At 35.3% G+C, this 17,613-nt stretch overlaps 1 long non-coding RNA gene across 1 annotated transcript; it reads right to left on the minus strand.

Annotated features, from left to right (window-relative positions):
* Window positions 1–1,191: 1,191 nt before the first annotated feature.
* Window positions 1,192–6,344, minus strand: LOC308695342. The gene is made up of 3 exons (XR_014030694.1): window positions 5,855–6,344; window positions 4,323–4,449; window positions 1,192–3,992 (listed from the first exon to the last, which is right to left on the minus strand). It is a non-coding gene; the product is annotated as an uncharacterized lncRNA (long non-coding RNA).
* Window positions 6,345–17,613: the final 11,269 nt, after the last annotated feature.

Below are 17,613 nucleotides of genomic sequence, written 5' to 3' on the forward strand. Positions count from 1 at the left end.
ATTCACTTTAAAGAAAGGCTTTGTGCTTTCTGTTTGAGGTCTCTCTGTGCAATTTTAAAGTCGCTTCAGAGCAGTCATGTCCGTGCGTAATGGAGAACTGTCACGTCCGGAACATTTTTATTTATTTTTTTTACATAAATGCAAACACGAAAAATAAAATAAAAATAATATAAAATTTTCTGTGGAGGCCGATCTTTATTCATCCGGTGGGTATATATTTTGGTTTGCACAGTGTAATTTATAGAATTACTAAAAAATATTTTGCCACCTAAAAGTTAAAGATTTTTTTGTGTCACGTCACATGTGTATTTCCCTCATATTAAATATAAAACGCATGTGTAGACTGATATTTTTCTAATGTCTTGACTGCTTTCAGACGTTTCAAATAGGCTAAATGCTTTTTCTGAGAATTTTTATTTTAAGTTTTGACTGCAAATGTCACGTCCATTCACTGGAATCGCCCAATTTTAACGAATTTATCCTCAACTAGTTTTTGTGGTGTAGGTCTATGTATTTTTTGTTAACTTAAATAATAGCCTAATAGTGATTTAAAGATGTGGTAGCGCTGTTGTGTTGTGTATTTGTTAATACAATAAAAAATTCATTTAAATTATTGTTTAATAAAATTATAAGCCTATTATTTTTAGTTTATTAACAGCAACAACAGCTGTAAAGATGAAGTTGACGATCGCCATCTCCGTAGTGAACACGCCTATAGAGAGAAATGCACATCATTACATAACCAGAGAGTAGCCTATTTCTTTTCATTTTAAATTGTTAAAAAGACATTTCAAGCTTTCTTAAGATATATTTCATGTATGTGAGGCATATGCTGAGTTTCGTTAAGTTAGGATGAGATGCGCTCCTGTTTACGAGCAGTGCAAGTGACCACGCGGGCGCCTCTATGATTGTGTTGTCTGCTATATTTGGTATTTGGCAATTGGTTGATAAAAAAAAAAAAAAAAATTAAGATAAAATTTATACAAAACGAAATTCACTTAAAAAAAATCGTTTTCTGCAAAACAAAACTTAATTAAGTGGTCAAAATCATGTCTGACCCGCTCCATGTGTGCGGTTCACTTTTTATAATCAACATAGATGAAAAAATAACATTATTATATTTTAACAAAAATGAAACTAAATGAGCTTATTTAATTGTAACAACACAGTAGGCCTACAGACTCTGTATTTGTACAAATTGCTGCACATTATTTTTATTCTGAATTTTGCACACACAAGTTGAAAGGCATTTGTTTGTGCATGCATGTAAAACATATCTGCAACATTTATCAAGTTCACTGATAATTATGCGTGTATTTATTAATTATTATCTTAATGAATAATGTAACAAGGACGAAGCATGTAAACTGTTTAGAATTTGGATCGATCATCGCAAATAGATCCGAATGAAGAAACGTACAAAACCATAGGCTATAGAAAATGGGTGGGCCCGGACCTAAATGCCCACCCGGGCCCAATGGTAGCGCCGCGGCTGGTGGTAGCCCTACATCTTACACATCGTAGAAACAAAATAAGAATGGAAACTAAAATATGCAGTATCGCCCTACAGCGCACATTCTATCAGCAGTTCTGGCGCCTCAGTCCCAATACTGTTAAACTCGACGTACGTTCACATCACATGTTAATGCAGCGGTAGAGTTACACTCACAGGACACTGTGCACTTAACAAAAGTTCATTATTTGCTCGTGCTTTAAAGCTTTGCCGGGTAAACATTTCTTTGGCATTCTGTTCTGACATGATGCACTTTTTCTAAGCGCGACCTGAAGCGCACACTGTCAAACAGCGCCAAACTGGATTTTTGTTGGGTCAGACCCATCTGATATCGAAGGGGGGCTGATAACGCGAGATCAAAATGGAGCTAAATGGAAAAAAATAATAAAATAAAAAGCACAAAACAAGCCACTTTGAAATGTTGCTGTTTTAATGAATATAAAAGTTGGGTGACCCTCCCCCTAAACTAAAAAAAGTTGGATGACCCTCCCCTCAACAAAGAATAAAAAGACATGACCCTCCCCTATTTTCCTCCGGTGGCCCCTTCCATAAATACCGAACGGTCCCTAATGATAGAAGAGAGAGAATACAGGACAGTCTCTGACTCGATATGAAACACTTCTATAAAGACACAACAATATTACAAATAACTCTCTTCTGATTTCCATGCAAGCTCTGGTTAATATTTGTATATAAACTTAGTACTCTTCTAATATATTCTGTGCACTTTAAATCAAGTCTTTTTAGGGATAGTTCACCCGAAACTGTCCACTGACTTCTAATGTATGGACAAAGAAATCTCTAAATATTGTCTTTTATGTTCCACAGAAGAAAGAAAGTTCTCCAGCTTTTGGTCGACATGAGGGCATATGTACATTATGTCAATCTTCATTTTTGAGTGAACCATCTTTTTAATACATTTACATTGAATCATTTAGCAGACGCTTTAATCCAAAGCGATTTACAAATGAGGAGAACAATAGAAGTTAAACTAACAATATTCAAGTGCTGTGAATAATAGCGTGAATAGTAGTTATTTGGTAAAAGAGTATAATGTACATGCATTAGGAACACAAGCAAGACTATGACATTAAACTACTTGATGTTGTTGATCTGTCAGTCTATCGGGGGAATTAATGAGAATAAACCGTGCTTTATACAACCCTCCTCTCCATCGTATGATAAAGTCCTGCTGATACAGAACGTCAGCAGAAGCATCAACGGCACATCAATACATCTTTAATAAAACTCTGTTTACCGTATGTGTTTAATGGAGCGCAAACAGAGCAATTGAGTTTTGAGTTTTATGAATCAAGAGTTCTCTCTAATAACCCTAAATGTCACAGAAAGGAAGGGTGTGTGAGTGAAAAGAATGACATTGACTTCATTTATTGAGTGCAGATGTTTAAACTGAACTGCAGGCGGTCTGTGAATGAGACGCAGGCTTTTGCATTGAAACACAGCAGGCAAACGCTGCACTACTGTCTCGAGAGTGTTCGTCCCGGCTGTGTGTCGAACTCTGATGTGTGTCAGTTCTACAACAGCAGTGAACAGACTTCATTAACCCTCCAACATCAGTTCTACAACAGCAGTGAACAGACTTCATAAACCCTCCAACATCAGGTCTCAAGAACATGTACAATACACAGTCAGCCAGTGGGTTCAGAAACACGAGATATTTAGACAAATACCTAAATATATGAAACCATGTAAAATTGTTGTAACTGTTAAAATGTTCAGTAAAACTGATTATGTAGGGGAGAATGAGAAAAGTGTAAGTAAGAAGCACCAGGAACAAACTGCCCAAAATTTTCTTGCGCTTTAGAGAAGTAAGTGATATTGCGCGTGAAAGACCGCGACAAGTGCCAACAAAACACAGAATGATTATCGGGTAGGGGATTAAACAGCCGATCGATAGGGACAAATGGCTAAACAGCCGATGAGAGTTAACACCTGTAAAGATCAGAGGAACAAACCAGATGATCACAGAAACGACACAGCAGACTTTTAGTGAATGATGAGATCTGTACCAGATAGTATGAGAAACCAGAAGATATCGTTCAAAAGCAACACATGCCATAAAATACAGACCCACAATCAAACTATACACATATGCCATATGCACATCCAAGGACCATGTGAATGTGTGTGTTAATCTACAAATGATCTGAATGAGATCTGAAAGAATCAAATGAATAACAAACACTGGAGTGGAGCGATGAGATTTGATAAGAGCACACAACGCAAACAGAGTTAATATCATGATTGGAATCTCAATGGCTGAAATTATCCTGAAAATGAATGGGTCTGCAGAATCAAGTTTACTGAGAAATTCCCACGTCTGATCATCATAATCTACTCCACTTGATCCGTTGATATAAAAATCTTCACTTGATCTGTTGATATAATAATCTTCACTTGATGTGTTGCTGCTGGCGTTTTGTTCTGCCATTGTTTCATGAAATCTTGACAGGCAACACTAAATAACAAACCAGTCATTAGTTTAAAAACATGCATTCATTTACTATTTACTACTTTATTAAAAACATTAGGGAAAATATATGACATAACTTGTTTTCTGTGTGATTGTTGAAATAAAGTTTCCTCAGTTTGCTTTACATGTTCTTTAGAGGAGATGTGTGTAATGTTAGAAAGCTTGAAATACGTGAAATGTAAGATTAAAGTTTGGAAATCCTCCATTTGAACAATATCACAGAAGCAAGAATGCTGTTGTTCTGAATATTCAGTCCAGCACAGCTGCAAGTGTACAATGGTTTATTAAACTAGGAATAAATCTTGAAGAACTTACGTTACTGACAGGATTGTGTGTTTCGTCTGCAGGTCAAAGCAGAAGTTTGTGGAGCAACACACAGACTGACAGATGTTTCACAAGTTTCCACTGCCGTGTTTAAAGAGCTCTTCATTCACTGCACACACTGTAAAAACACACATCTTAAAGCTTGTGGATCTAATGTAGGAAATGCCTGAGATTACAGACAAACTATTTGATCCAACGTGTGCAACTGTAATTACCTTAAAGACACAATTAACTAACAATGGTGGTTTGAGTGAAAAACCAGTCTAACTTTCACTAACGGTTCGGCTCAACTACGACGACTGAAGTAATCTGAAAACGCTTTATATCCGATGCTTTCAGTTTTAAAGTTCACTCGGTGTTTATAACTCTTTTCCCGCAAGTGTTTTAGCTCATTTTCAGATAAACTGAAGTCAACGGAATTATAATGCATTTCTATGCAAATTTTTATACATATATTTAAACGTGGACACATATAATTTCTTCTTCCTATCACAGATCCTGTGATAAAGCAGTCTTCAACACTACAGTGTCTGAACCACAAGCCCTCAGTTGTGGAAAATGAGTCGTACTCAAAGAAGTGATCGTCCACTTGAAGATGAAGATGTGACACTCAAACTATTCTGTTTCTCTGGTTCAGCCGTTTGTAGGCCTGAGTTTGTAACTAATGCATTATTCACTTATGCACATTGTTTTAACATTTGTGATGCTTATTTATTTAGTGATGCAATATTCAAAGTGCACTCTTCAGTAATACAGGTATAACAGAAATGTTCTACAAAAGTGTATAATATAGCTCTGCCATAGCATTTCACTGATCTTTATTATAATGTATTTTGTTCAAGAGATTATATCTGCTGCTGTACTTTTAATGTACTCTAGGTATTTATTTTGCAATGTACACAACAAGATAGTATATTAAAGTGTCCTTGATTTCAAAGTGTGTGTATGTCTTAACATTTATATATAGTATATTTTAAATGAACTGTAAAGAAATACACTTAAATGCACTAAATGTACTTGAAGTGGTTCCATTTTAGCACAATTTAATATATTAAAATATATTGCAAATATCTTAAAATTGATCTTAAGCATATCTTGAAATACACTTAATATACTGTTGTTTCAAAATAATACATTTAATATGCACTTAGTACAGTATAATTTAAATATATTAAGTATGCCCAAAAAAGCACAATTTAAATACATTTCCTTTTCACCTGGAAACAGAAGATGAAGTTTATGAGCTGATCATCATCATCAAATGAATATCAAGAACCTGAAATGGAAACTGGTTCCGACAGGACCTTAAAGAAAACTCTGTGGTGAGATCTGGTATTTATCTCATCTCCTGAAGAACCCCTCGTATAGAAGTAGCTAGGCAGTCTTTTGCTGTCAGGTCAGAATAGGATTAAAGCCTCACTAGCTTGTTTAGCCTATACCAGTAAATCTAGGTGTGTCCCTACACCTTCGTGCAACAATTACAATCACTGACAACTAGACCTATTGATCAAACTCATACTTACCCTCCAGCAGAATCTCTCCTGGATCCTTCGTTGTCCTTGGTCTTGCAAGATATACTATAATGCTCTTTCTATTACTTATAGAACTGTCTTTGTAAGCTGAAGTAAAACTGAACAGTGTTTGTCTTTATAAAGTAAAAATGTATTTGAACAAACGATAAAAATACTGGTTACACAATGATTAACATTTGTTGCAAATCATCAAGAGATTACAGGTTATAATACTTCAGCTTATCCAATCTCAACAGGGCAGTCCTGTATGAGTGGAGAATTACACAGGCTATTTACCTTAAAGCAGTTCAAGCAATAGATGTAAAAAATAACTTGTCCTCATCTGAGCTATTCAAGTTAAGATAATACAGCAGAGCAATATAAGCAAAAAGAGTTTTAGTTAATAAACTGAACTAGAAGAGAGCTGATTTCTCCCCAGGGATGCACACGACATCAAAAATGCAACAACTAACAGTCAAAAGGCAGTCATATTTATACAGAAGTGGGTTACATTGTTCCTATGCAGTTTCTTGGATTTTTTAGTTCCAGAGGAACTAAATCATGTGACATCAAACTTCTATTGCATCAGTCGAAGGGGCTTCTGGTGTCGACATCGTTTCCCATATATGGGCATTCTTCCGTCCTTTCCGTCTTCTGCGCTTCGGGCCTCTGTGTAAGTGTGTGTGTGTGTGTGTGTGTGTGTGTGTGTGTGTGTGTGTGTGTGTGTGTGTGTGTATCTGGAAGTGTATTTGTAGGTTCAAAATATCTTTCAAAATTCAAATAATTCCCTGCAACTTCCAAACCTGCTTTAAACAATTCCATCTTAATTTCTTTAATTTCTTCTACACATAATCAAGCACACTAGAGAGTCAACAAGCTGAACAACATGTGCTAACGTCTGAATAAAGGCTGAAACACAATGACACAATAATTCCCACATGAGACGACATGATCTTACCGGGACTCAGACTGAAGACTGAAGACGCTGCTCATCAGGAGATGATGGTGTTTATGAGCTGCTCAGCGTTCTTTTACAGCCTGAATAGGCTAAATGCCGCGCGCTTCCGTTCTGATGCTTCCGGACTCTTCAGCCAGCTTTAGTACTTCCGGTTCACGTTAACGTTTGCTGCAGCCATGTCGTTTTTTACGCGATCGCTTCAGGACCTGCCGAGTATGACGGCAAACGATGTACATCGGATCATCCAGGCCACATCGAAGACACCAACATCAAAAAAGGACAAAGGTTTTAAATTGTATGTGTCCAGCTATATAAACAACTACAAAGGTAAGTTAACAAGCCTCTGTTTTGAGTTTACAAAAAAAAATATACATGCTAGCTCCTTACTAGCTAAAGTACGGAAGCCCTGAACTGCAAGGTGAGAAAAAATAAATAAAGAAAACTTATCTCGTTATTTCGACTTAATAAGTCGTTATTTCGACATAATATCTCGTTATTTCGACATAATAAGTCGTTATTTCGACATAATAAGTCGTTATTTTGACATAAATATCTCGTTATTACGACATAATAAGTCGTTATTTCGACATAATATCTCGATATTACGACATAATAAGTCGTTATTTCGACATAATATCTCGTTATTTCGACATAATATCTCGTTATTACGACATAAGTCGTTATTTCGACATAATATCTCGTTATTTCGACATAATATCTCGTTATTTCGACATAAATATCTCGTTATTTCGACATAATAAGGGGACATTCTAATATGCATTAAGCTACATTTAGCGTTCTTATAATGAGTTTCTATGGGAGGAAAATGCTTAACGTCAAATTAAACGCTTTGCGTTCATATTCTGGACTTATCTGATTTTTGTAGTAGCCTATAGCCTACTTTATTATGATTTTAGTATCATATTGATTAATAAATGCACGCACAATTATCCGTGAACTTGATAAATGTTGCAGATATGTTTTAGGCTACTATCCACAAACAAATTGCTTTCAATTATGTGTGCAAAATTCAGAATTCAACGAATGCAGTGCAACAACAACAATAATAGTTAAATTAATATTAGTATTATTATTAATAATAATAATAATAAAGGTCGCAGTAGTGCTAGGCTAAGGCAGTGCAAGCCAAGTCAAGTAAAACAGAGTTTCTTTGCGTTCATAGTCTGGACTTATCTGATTTTTTTGTAGTATACTTTATTATGATTTTAGTATCATATTGATTAAGAAATGCACGCACAATTATCCTTGAACTTGATAAATGTTGCAGATATTTTAGGCTACCCATAAACAAATTGCTTTCAAATGTGCAAAATTCAGAATTCAACGAATGTGCAGCGATTTGTACAAATAGAGACATTTTTGTGTATAAAAGACATTTTTGTTTTATTTTGTATTAATTTGCGCGTCCATTTATTGACGTCTGAGTCGATCTCATTTGAGTGTATTCGGCAATTTGCTTAACGTGGAATTAAACGCGTATATTCTGAGCTCATCAGATTTTGTTGTGCATATACTTTATTAGTATGATTATTTACTGTGTTTGGTCTGTTAGTAAATATGTTAAGATTTGTATTCATTTCGATATGCCACTAGAGGGCAGAATAAGACCGGGAATTATAGAATGCATTGTAGTTATGTTGACCTACTGTTTTCATAACACTGGATATTCTACTAAGTTATACTTTTCTAAAACGTTGCATATTAATGGCAATTAACTTTGGCAATTACACTAATAATAATAAAAATGATAACAGCCGCAGTAGTGGTATAAGGCAGTGCAAGCCAAGTCAAGTAAAACATAGTTTCTGATCTGCAAAATAGGCTATCTGCGATTGAGTTGTGTAAAGTTAACAAATAAACCAAATCTAGATAAACTATCAAGCTGGCTGAAAGAGCAATACTGACAACAAAACTAGCACAAAACTATGTGTAATTCGCCTTTGGCTAAGCCACGCCCTAGAATGTAGATTGACCAATCACAGCGCAGCCAAGAACGAGCTCCGACAGAGGTCCGACACTTTTTCACAGCGCTCCATTGACTTTAACGCAGGCGTCTCATATTTTTGGTCTCGGCAGGCTATTACCGTCGTAGTTTTATCAAAAATATGGTTAAACGTTGTGCCTGGGGCATTTGTAACACAGATACGCGTTTCCCAGAGAGGTTGGAGTTGGGTGTCCGTTTTTTTCCCTTCCCAAAACCGATTTCAAATCCTGACAAGTGTCGTCTTTGGATTAAACTGTGTGTGGACGTCCTCACAGTCAGCTAAACCCCTCAAGGATCAACAAGCACACTTTTGTGTGCTCTAAGGTAAATTTTCTTTTAACCTTCCCGTCAAGTTATACAAGTTATAATGCTAGTTAGACAGTTTTATGCTGTTTTAGGTTATGATTTCGGTTCTCTACCCTAATTACGTTAATGAAGAATCAAGGTGCTAGCAAGCAAGCTAAAGCGAGTTTAGTTATCACGTAACGTAAGTCAGGATTGTATGTTTTGACTAGCGGCTGGATGTTAGCTAACTGTGTTATTCAAGATACAAACACCTAACGTTAACGTTAGGTGTTTGTATCTTGAATAACAAAGTTAGCTAAACAAACAGCATATAACTGTCTAACTAGTATAACTTTACAGTAAGGTTAAAATCTAAATTTACCTTAGAGCACACAAAAGTGTGCTTGTTGATCCTTGAGGGGTTTAGCTGACTGTGAGGACGTCCACACACAGTTTAATCGAAAGACGACACTTGTCAGGATTTGAAATCGGTTTTGGGAAGGGAAAAAAACGGACACCCCCCTCCAACTTCCCTGGGAAACGCGTATCTGTGTTACAAATGCCCCAGGCACAACGTTTAACCATATTTTTGATAAAACTACGACGGTAATAGCCTGCCGAGACCAAAAATATGAGACGCCTGCGTTAAAGTCAATGGAGCGCTGTGAAAAAGTGTCGGACCTCTGTCGGAGCTCGTTCTTGGCTGCGCTGTGATTGGTCAATCTACATTCTAGGGCGTGGCTTAGCCAAAGGTGAATTGCCAAATGTTAAACAGTTTGAGAATTCATGAGTAGGCCTACGGTTTATAAACTGAGCGGACGGGATGGGTACTTTTCAATCAACATCTCTACTACATTCATAATCTGGACACCTGTTGGGTACGCACTGCGCAGTGTAACGAAATATTGTATCTGCTAGTGTCTCAAGGACACTTCTCTTCACTTCAAAATCTTTTGTTTATTTGTGATAATCTTAGCACTTTATTATTATTGTCCAACCTGTATTATGACTGATATTTGACGATTTGGCTTGTTCCTTTTTTTGTAAGTTTTGGACAAAAGCGTCATCTAAATATGTAGCCTAAAATGTTATTATTAATATTTGAGTTTATAACTATAAATGAGTTAACTTAAGACAGTAATATGTTTATTATAAAATAGTTTATGAATGCTATATTTGTAAGCAAAAATTATGCAAAAAATGTAGGCCTCTTTTATCCAAAACTGTAAAAGTGTTTATAAAAATAAAGCATTGATAAATCATATTATTAAATTATATTATGACAAACATATTACTCTATTACTAAGTGAACTCATTTATAGTTATAAACTCTAATAATAATAATAATTATTATTATTATTATTACATTTTAGTCTACATATTTAGAAGACGCTTTTGTCCAAAACGTACAAAAAAGGAACAAAGCAATTCGTCAAATATCATAATACAGGTTAGACAATAATAATAAAGTCCTAAGATTATAACAAATAACCACAAGATTTTGACGCCCATCATTCATATTAAATCGTCTATTCCAACATATTCCACCATTATTGTGGAGCGCACACTGCATGATAAGTCCAGAATTCCACTGTTGATAGGAAGATGCAAGTGATCTCGCCGGCATGGAGGCGCCGGCGAGATCACTTGCGTCTTCCTATCAACAGTGGAATTCTGGACTTATCTGATTTTGATACTAGGCCTAGGCATATTCTATATTACGATTTTAGTATCATATTGATTAATAAATGCATGCACAATTATCCGTGAACTTGATAAATGTTGCAGATATTTTAGGCTACTATCCACAAACAAATTGCTTTCAATTATGTGTGCAAAATTCAGAATTCAACGAATGTGCAGCAATTTGTACAAATAGAGACATTTTTGTGAATAAAATACATTTTTGTTTTATTTTGTATTTACACACACACACACACACACACACAGTAAAATACATTTAAAATTCAAAAGCATATGAATGTTGTTAAATAAGGTTAGATGTTAAAAACATGGTTAATTTAATATTCGGTTTAAAATTTCGACCACACACTGCATTCTTACAATAGCCGTTCTTACAATATCACTGTGTAATTGCCAAATAAGTTATTTGCCATTAATATGCAACGTTTTAGAAAAGTATAACTTAGTAGAATATCCAGTGTTATGAAAACAGTAGGTCAACATAACTACAATGCATTCTATAATTCCCGGTCTTATTCTGCCCTCTAGTGGCATATCGAAATGAATACAAACCTTAACATATTTACTAACAGACCAAACACAGTAAATAATCATACTAATAAAGTATATGTACAACAAAATATGATGAGCTCAGAATATACGCGTTTAATTCCACGTTAAGCAAATTGCCGAATACACTCAAATGAGATCGACTCAGACGTCAATAAATGGACGCGCAAATTATAATCACTAATACAAAATAAAACAAAAATGTCTTTTATACACAAAAATGTCTCTATTTGTACAAATTGCTGCACATTCGTTGAATTCTGAATTTTGCACATTTGAAAGCAATTTGTTTATGGGTAGCCTAAAATATCTGCAACATTTATCAAGTTCAAGGATAATTGTGCGTGCATTTCTTAATCAATATGATACTAAAATCATAATAAAGTATACAACAAAAAAATCAGATAAGACCAGACTATGAACGCAAAGAAACTCTGTTTTACTTGACTTGGCTTGCACTGCCTTAGCCTAGCACTACGGCGACCTTTATTATTATTATTATTAATAATACTAATATTAATTTAACTATTATTGTTTTTGTTGCACTGCATTCGTTGAATTCTCAATTTTGCACACATAATTGAAAGCAATTTGTTTGTGGATAGTAGCCTAAAACATATCTGCAACATTTATCAAGTTCACGGATAATTGTGCGTGCATTTCTTAATCAATATGATACTAAAATCATAATAAAGTATACAACAAAAAAATCAGATAAGTCCAGAATATGAACGCAAAGCGTTTAATTTGACGTTAAGCATTTTCCTCCCATAGAAACTCATTATAAGAACGCTAAATGTAGCTTAATGCATATTAGAATGTCCCCTTATTATGTCGAAATAACGAGATATTTATGTCGAAATAACGAGATATTATGTCGAAATAACGAGATATTATGTCGAAATAACGACTTATGTCGTAATAACGAGATATTATGTCGAAATAACGAGATATTATGTCGAAATAACGACTTATTATGTCGTAATAACGAGATATTTATGTCGAAATAACGACTTATGTCGAAATAACGACTTTTTATGTCGAAATAACGAGATATTATGTCGAAATAACGACTTATGTCGTAATAACGAGATATTATGTCGAAATAACGAGATATTATGTCGAAATAACGACTTATTATGTCGTAATAACGAGATATTTATGTCGAAATAACGACTTATGTCGAAATAACGACTTTTTATGTCGAAATAACGAGATATTATGTCGAAATAACGACTTATTAAGTCGAAATAACGAGATAAGTTTTCTTTATTTTTTTTCTCACCTTGCGGGTCAGGGCTTCCGTACTAAAGTTATCACAGTGAGGAAGCAACGTTAATAATGTTAGCAGAGTGATAGGTTAACGTCATGAATATTTTGTGTTTCTGAAATGCAATACCCTAATCTCTATATTAATCCCATCTGAGGCTTAAATCAGTTCCCCCAGTGTTCAGCTGCACAGAAACTGAACAAAAGTGGCACAAACCAAGGACCATGGTAGCAAGCCTTTTAATGACTCTTTCATTTGATGTATTTATAACTCTTGCATGTTTCTCAAACAAGTTTTTATTTTGATGCAGGGTATTAAACCTGGTCCAGTTAATGACATGGTCGTTATATCAGCCAGGCCAAAAGAAAGGAGACTTGCAGAAGGAATCAGGTATGTGTTGTTATCTACAGTACCAGTCAAAAGTTTGGAAACATTACTATTTTTAATGTTTTTGAAAGAAGTCTCTTATGCTCATCAAGCCTGCATTGAAAAAAACAACAGTAATATTATGAAATATTATTACAATTTAAAATAATGGTTCTCTTTTTTAATATACTTTAAAATGTAATTTATTTGTGTGATGCAAAGCTGAATTTTCATCAGCAAGTACTCCAGTCTTTGGTGTCTTATGATCCTTCAGAAATTATTCTAATATGCTGATTTATGATCAATGTAGGAAACAGTTGTGCTGCTTAATATTTTTTTTATAACCTGAGATACTTTTTTCAGGATTATTTGATGAATAAAAAGTTAAAAAGAACTGTATTTATTTAGAATAGAAATCTTTTGTTACAATATACACTACCGTTCAAAAGTTTGGGAACAATAACTATTTTTTTTTTAAGAAATTAGTACTTTAATTCAACAAAGATGCGTTAAATTGATAAAAGGTGATGGTAATGATTTATATTGTTAAAAATGTTTTATTTTGAATAAATGCTGTTTTTATGAATAAATGCTGTTAACGTTTTACTCATCAATGAATCCTGAAAAAAGTATTCCAAAAAGATATATTAAACAGCACAACTGTTTCCATCATTGATAATAACTGAGTATCAAATCATCATATTTGAATGATAATATTACTGTTTTTTTTTTTTTTTTAACTGCAGGCTTGATGAGCGTAAGAGACTTCTTTCAAAAACATTAAAAATAGTAATGTTTCCAAACTTTTGACTGGTACTGTATACTAAACACACACAACAAATCCATTTGCACACATACATTTACGCACCATCAGAAGTACTTACTTGCTCAACCCTTGTGCATCAATTAAAAAAAGTTACACATAGGTGATAGGTCCATGGTGGACAAAAATGTCTGTCAAAAAAAAAAAAAAATGAAGCTTGAGATCACAGATTTAGGTGTGGTCTCATTTAAAAGTAAAAAAAAAAAAAAAGTTTAAAAAAGTGAAACCAAAAAAAGTTATAGAGGTTTAAGTTTAGGAAATTGATTTATGAACATTATTTATATAAACTATAAATTTTATATAAACTATATATTTTATACATCGATATTCAATATGTGATACAATAATGCTTAAATTATCTTAAAAATATATTTAAAATTATATAACCTACATGTTTCATGTTATTTTTGTGACAAGAAAACATCCCTACAATTTTGACTGATTCTTATTAAAGTTATTCAGCCAAGAGTGAGTGATTTTCTCTTTGTCTTTTGTTCATGACCGCAGTTATTGCAAGCCATTGTGATATGCATATTGCGATATACATTTGTGATCTGTCACAAGCACAAAACTCATTGCCTTTGCACATGTACTTCTTAATTCTAACACATTTGTTTGTCTTTTTTTCACAGAAGCAATTTGTATAAAGGAGTTAACTGCCCTCTGCCAGACATCTCCACTCTGAAAGTTCAGGAGGCGTACCATGGACTTAGTGCAGACGAAGCTCCCATGATCACAGCAATGGCTATCTCCAGTGATGTACCTCTGGTTGAGTCCATGTTTGGTCCGGTGCAGGAGGGAAGTGTGCTTTCCTATCAGCTACCAGTAAGGACCTGTCCACACACAGATGCCCCTTCTCCCCCACAGCTGCCACTCTCGGATTACAGACTAGGACCCCCTACCTGTGCATTTGTGTTTTCTGAACATCAGCACCATCATCTGGCATCCCTTGCAACATCTTTTGAGATGGCACACAAAATTGAAAAAAGCACGCGACAGCAGAGTTCCTGCGTTGAGTGGCACCAACTAAGGAGGTGCCGCATCACCTCTACTAAATTCAGAGAAGTTTGCCACACCAGGGGGGAAAGCTCATCTGAAAACCTGGCAAAAAGGCTTCTGGGATCTAGCCATCAGACTGCTGACATGCGCCGGGGTCTTGCCCTGGAGCCTGTAGCAGTAGAGGAGTACTGCCAGGTGAGGGAAGTCAACCACTACCCATGTGGGTTCCTGATCCACCCTGACTCACCATGGATGGGGTCAACACCTGATGGGATTGTGTACGATCCTGAGGGGCAGCCAGTGTTTGGCCTGTTAGAAATTAAATGCCCAAATGTAACTAGCTATGTGGACTGCCCTTACGTTATGATAAAGGATGGTACACATACACTGAGGCGAACCCATCCTTATTATTGGCAGGTCCAGGGACAAATGTTGATTTCTGGGTGTGACTGGTGTGACTTTGTCATTTAAGTCAAGTCAAGTTTATTTATATAGCGCTTTTCACAACATAGGTTGTATCAAAGCAGCTTCACAGTAATAAATTAAAACAATACATCAATGTTTACACAGAAGATGACATGTTCATTCAGAGAATTCCCCGTGACATGCAAGTCATACAAACCATTAAAGAAAAAGTTGACTATTTCTTCTTTTATTTCTTCCTCAATGCCTTCTTGGCCAATTAATAACTTGTATTTGACAGTGTGTTACGACCCTATGGTTTGTATTTTGTTATATCTCTGTTGTTTTGCAGAGTACTTTAAAAGACACGTCATCACTTCTGTCACGAGCTGAGCTGTGACGTGCTCACAAAGCCAGCAGCCAGCCGAACGCCGCCGCTAACCTTCACTGTTGTCATCTTGCCACAACTTCCTCTACAGAGAGATCTTGTTTTTGAGCAGAGAATTTGTGCTTTTGAGAGTGTTAAGAGTATCTACAGAGTATTTTCAGAGTGGTAAGAGTATTTTCAGAGTATTTTCAGAGTGGTAAGAGTATTTGAAACTGTGAATATTGTTTGTTTGAATTGAAAGATGTTTGTATCTGAATATCTTTGTTGGTATATTTGACCCTTTGCCTGTTTCTGACACTGATTTGGACTGCCCTTTTCAGTTTGTTTGCCTGATTGTAAATATATTGTAAATACTGATTTTTTTGGGAAAGTAAGGAGTCTGATGCCATTTTTTGTTTATTGTAAACTGTTTGATCTCTGTTCTTGGTTAGGGAGTCAGGTTTACAGATTGTATTCTTATTTTCTTTTGGGTTAGGGTTTAGGAAAGAGGTTTAAAGACAAGGTTGTTTTGTTTGTTATTTTGGCCTAGTCAGCTCCTGAATCAAAAGTCCCAAATTAAGTAAATAAATGTACCTTTGTTCAAATATCCTGCATATTTCTGAGTCATTCATGTTGCACCCTTTTCCCCTAGACGGGGCATAACACAGTGAATTGTTTTGATTGTGATGTAATGTTTAATGTAATTAATAACTTGGATCCAAGCATTTTGGTGTTTTGTACGGCTTAAGTTTAATTTTAAAAGGTAAGAGACAGGAATTAAAAAATGAGAGACCAAACAAAAGCAGATTACTAACAATTATTTTTAATATCACTAAGTTTTCATAAATCTTTCATAAAGGCACTGCATGTCAAGCTTTTACTCAGACGTCCCTCATCAGTGCACTCCACATATAATACATAGTTTTTATGTATGTTATGTGCAATGCCTTGTTGAAGGCCGTCTGGCTGAAAGCCTGATATGCAGTGCCTTTATGAAAGTGTATAAATATACAGTGTGGTTGCATGTTGGAAATCCTCAGATCTCAGGCTTCTTTGCCCAGGCCTTTACCAGTGGCCCATTTTCATAGTTCGTAAGGAGACAAGCTGACAAAAGAGACAAATGTCACTGCCCCATGTGGCGCAATCCCAATGAGCCCCTTCAGAGTGCAGTGGGACTTGTAGGAGGAAAATACCTCACTCTGAAGGAGAGGGGAAGATGGGCATTGACACCTCAGCTCAGTGCAGTCAAGGATGACTGTGGTGTCGGAGTAGTCCTTAAAGTCAGCAGGCAGTTTTCTCTGTATGTCCTCTTCGGGTATCCAGATCCTCACTGAGCCGAGTACTGTGAACAGGAAGTTGCTCCATGTTGTTATGATTCTGGACTGATGGATACCATACCGGTCAGCAAGGTCCCGTTGCTTAGATCCGAGGGCAAGGTAATTCAAAAAAAGGAAAAACTCATCAATGGGCTGCAGGGAATGGGTTGTAGCATTTGACTCTGTGAGAGCTCCTCTTTGTGCTTGTCGAACACTGACCATGGATGGTAGAGAGTTTGCAATCAAGCCCCAGAAACGCATCAGTAGATCATATGATGCAAACCTAAAGAAATGGAATACAGACACTATTAATAACTGTTCATAATTAACTACACAAAATGTACACACATAACTTTAATTAAATGTATCTGTGCAAAATTTAAAACACTAAAGAGTTTTGGTACAAAATCATGTTTATCAGACATTTTGGGAGACAGAACAAGTGAATATGGAAATAAGTTCCATATCAATATTCCTAAAAATTATTTGATATTATTATAAAAATGTTGCCAATCATTACTCCCACTTTTTTCATCACATGTTGCAATGGAAAATTGTATATCAATCAATTGCATTAGGCTATGTCTTTCATAACATAGTTGAGAATTATCTTTAAACAAATTTTGGTTAAAAAAAAATCATGAAACCTAGAAATTGATTGGTGAATAACATTTTTTTTAAATACCATTGTTTTGGTCTATACATGTAATTTCATGTCATTTTATTT

The sequence above is a fragment of the Scardinius erythrophthalmus genome, assembly GCF_964197995.2.
Source record: "Scardinius erythrophthalmus genome assembly, chromosome: 9".
NCBI classification, from domain to species: Eukaryota; Metazoa; Chordata; class Actinopteri; order Cypriniformes; family Leuciscidae; genus Scardinius; species Scardinius erythrophthalmus.